The following is a 3,001-nucleotide window of genomic DNA, read 5'->3' on the forward strand; positions in this document are numbered from 1 at the left end:
GTCCTTAATTCTTTGTTTCACTAATTTTTTACCTGTTCCATTCCACATATCAGAAGCATCTGAGGGGAAAGGCCAATCCTGACAAGGTAGCTTTGAACCACTTTGCACCAGTTTGATTGAAAATTATCAATGTAAATCAGAGGGAGTAGACCTTGTGGGCTAAGCTGTCCCTTTAGCCATGTGTAGATAGATAGGATACTAACCCATGACTCGACTTTTAAAACATCCTGTCTCTAATCTTACCGTAGCATTTGATACACATTTGGGGGCCTGTAGGGTAGTTCTTTAAAATGTAGATTGAACTCTTTCTTGAGGGTTAAAATGTGAGCTGGGTGGCCCCCAAAATGAGCCATATAACAATTGTGCCAGCGTCTTAGCTTTATATAATTTCAGAGTGGCGGGAACATATGATCCCCCCCTGTGAATGATGGAATTTTACAATACCATTTGCAGATCTTTCACCTTGCTCCGCAGCATAATTGCTGTGTTGGAATCTAGAGCATGTTGCCTGTAGAACCACCCTGAGATATTTAAAGTTTGTCACCTGCTCAATATGCTGGCCATTGATCATCCAAGTCCGATTCCTCTGTCTAGGCCCAAAAGCAACAATCTTGATTGTTAATTATAAGAGATTCTACTTTACAGTATGAGGAGAGCTTTCTGAGGGCTCTCCTTAACCCTACAGGTGTTCTGGAGAGTAGCACCATGTTGTCTGCATATAACAGCACTGAACTCATTCTGTTGGCGAGGCTAGGGGGATGAAGTTCAGAAGAGCTGAGCCATCTGGGTAGGTTATTTATATAATAAATAAATAGGGCCGGTGCTAGGAGACAGCCTTGCCTGACCCCTCTAAAGGTTTGGATAGGTTCGATAAGATGTCCTTGTCTACTGCATCTGACCCTCATAAAAGTTTGTTAAGGCCAATTGTAAGGTCAATTGATGAATTTGATAATTTATCCTACAATCGCTCTCTGAATATAGAATAGAAAGTTTATCGAGACATTGATAGGATCCAGACTCTTAATGTTTCTGTAATAGAACTGGGGGAAAGCCCGCGAAGCAAGCAATTATACCTAAATCAAGCAAGACCCTAATGGCCCCGAGGCCAATCATACCTAAGCTGGAGTCTCACTGAAATAACGGCCCATAGTTCCCAGGGGAAAGATGATGCCAGGCTTGTCTGGGCCGAATAAGATAACGAAGCAAAAGCGAAGTGGCCAAAAGCGGAAGTAGACATTCTCCCCACTTCCCTACGTCCCCATGGCAACCAAGCTGGAGAAAGGGGGCAAAGTTGACAAGAGGCTCCAGGGAAACATTAATAGGGGGCTTCCCATGGAGTGCCTCATGTTTTTTTTTTAAGTCTCCATAGTAAATAGAGGTTGCTCTTCTGAAATTTGTTTAGTGACAGGGTTTTGGCAGGGTTTTTTCCCCTCCCTGACCTGGATGGTCCAGACTAGCCCGACCTCTTCAGATCTTGGACACCAAGCAGGGTTGGCCCTGGTTAGTATTTGGAAGGGAGACCACCAAGGAATACCAGAGGCTCTCCATGCAGAGTCAGGCCATGGCAAACCACCTCTGAATTGAGCCTTGAAAGCCCCACAGGGTCTCCATAAATCAGCTGGGACCAAAGGGCAGGGAAAAAGGGACATTATTTTTAGTGTTGTGCTAACTCCCAAGGAGGGGGCTATGTTATTGTACACCCCCCCCCATACTCTCAATAATCCTGTGAGTCAGGTTAGGGTCGTCCAAGCTGAGCTTCAATCTAACCCGGCCCCCACAATCCCACATAGGGTCCATTAATAATGGACCATTACCCTAGGCCAGCTTCTTCCCCCGGGTTTCTGCGATGTCAATGGCCGAGTGGGAAAAGAATGCATCTCGGTCCCGCTCACACCTGTTCCTCCACATCCTGCAGGTAGCCTGGTAGTTTCTGAACTGAAAAGGCAGCCCCCGCTGCACAGTCCAAGGGCCTCTCCCCCACGCAGTGGACTGACCCCCATCATCAGGGAGCCGCATTACGTGACCTGCCCGGCTTGGGCTTCTGAGACTGCCGCCTTATCCCCTGACAGGATTGGGCTGCACCGCAGGGTTGCCAGTTCTGGGCTGGGACCAGTGTTCCCTCTGAGCTGACTTCGTGTGAGCCAGCTCACAGTTTTTTAGCCTCCAGCTCACACATTTTTGTCTTCGCTCAGGAAGGATGGCTCCAGAGCAAACTAATTTATGCCGTAGCCGAATCGCTCGCTCACACCTTTAATGCCAGTAGCTCACAAAGGAGAATTTTTGCTCACAAAACTCCACAGCTTAGAGGGAGGATTGGTTGGGGCATACCTGGAGATTTGGGGGGTGGGTGGAGCGGAGCCTGAGAAGGGCGGGGTTTGGGGAGGGGAGAGACTTCAATGGGTGTCTAAGGCCATAAAGTCCACCTTCCAAAGTGGCCATTTTCTCCAGGAGAACTGATCGCTAATAACAGAGATCTATAGCCACACCACCGGGTTTGCTCTGTCATTGGCACCTTCTTATACCGACATTCCACTGCTGCAGATGGGAAAACATTGCACCTGGCCATAGAAAAAGCCTTACAATAAGAGGCAATAATTTTCTAGAAGTGATAGTTAAGTTGCTGGAGTAAGGATGAAATGTTATTTGAAATCAGGGCTATTTTGGGGCAGGAACGCACAGGAAGGAGTTCCGGCTGGCTCCTGAGTTGGCCACACCCAGCAGGAGCTCATTAGCATAACAGGCCACACCCAACAGCAGAAACTCATTGGAATTGGCTACATTAGGGGTGTGTGGGCTAACATGCAAAGGAGTTCCTGCTACAAAAAAACCCCCTGGGTTTTGACAACAAACAAGGTAAACAGAATAAGAAGCAAAAAGGTGGGTATGGCTAGATGACCACACTTCTGGTAACATGGGGTTATGGCCTAATATGCTAATGAGCTGTACTATAAGGGGTGTTGCCTAATATGCTAATGAGTTTCTGCTGTTGGGTATGGCTTAT

Source organism: Gekko japonicus, unplaced genomic scaffold, assembly GCF_001447785.1.
Source record: "Gekko japonicus isolate JY-2015 unplaced genomic scaffold, Gekko_japonicus_V1.1 scaffold2148, whole genome shotgun sequence".
NCBI classification, from domain to species: Eukaryota; Metazoa; Chordata; class Lepidosauria; order Squamata; family Gekkonidae; genus Gekko; species Gekko japonicus.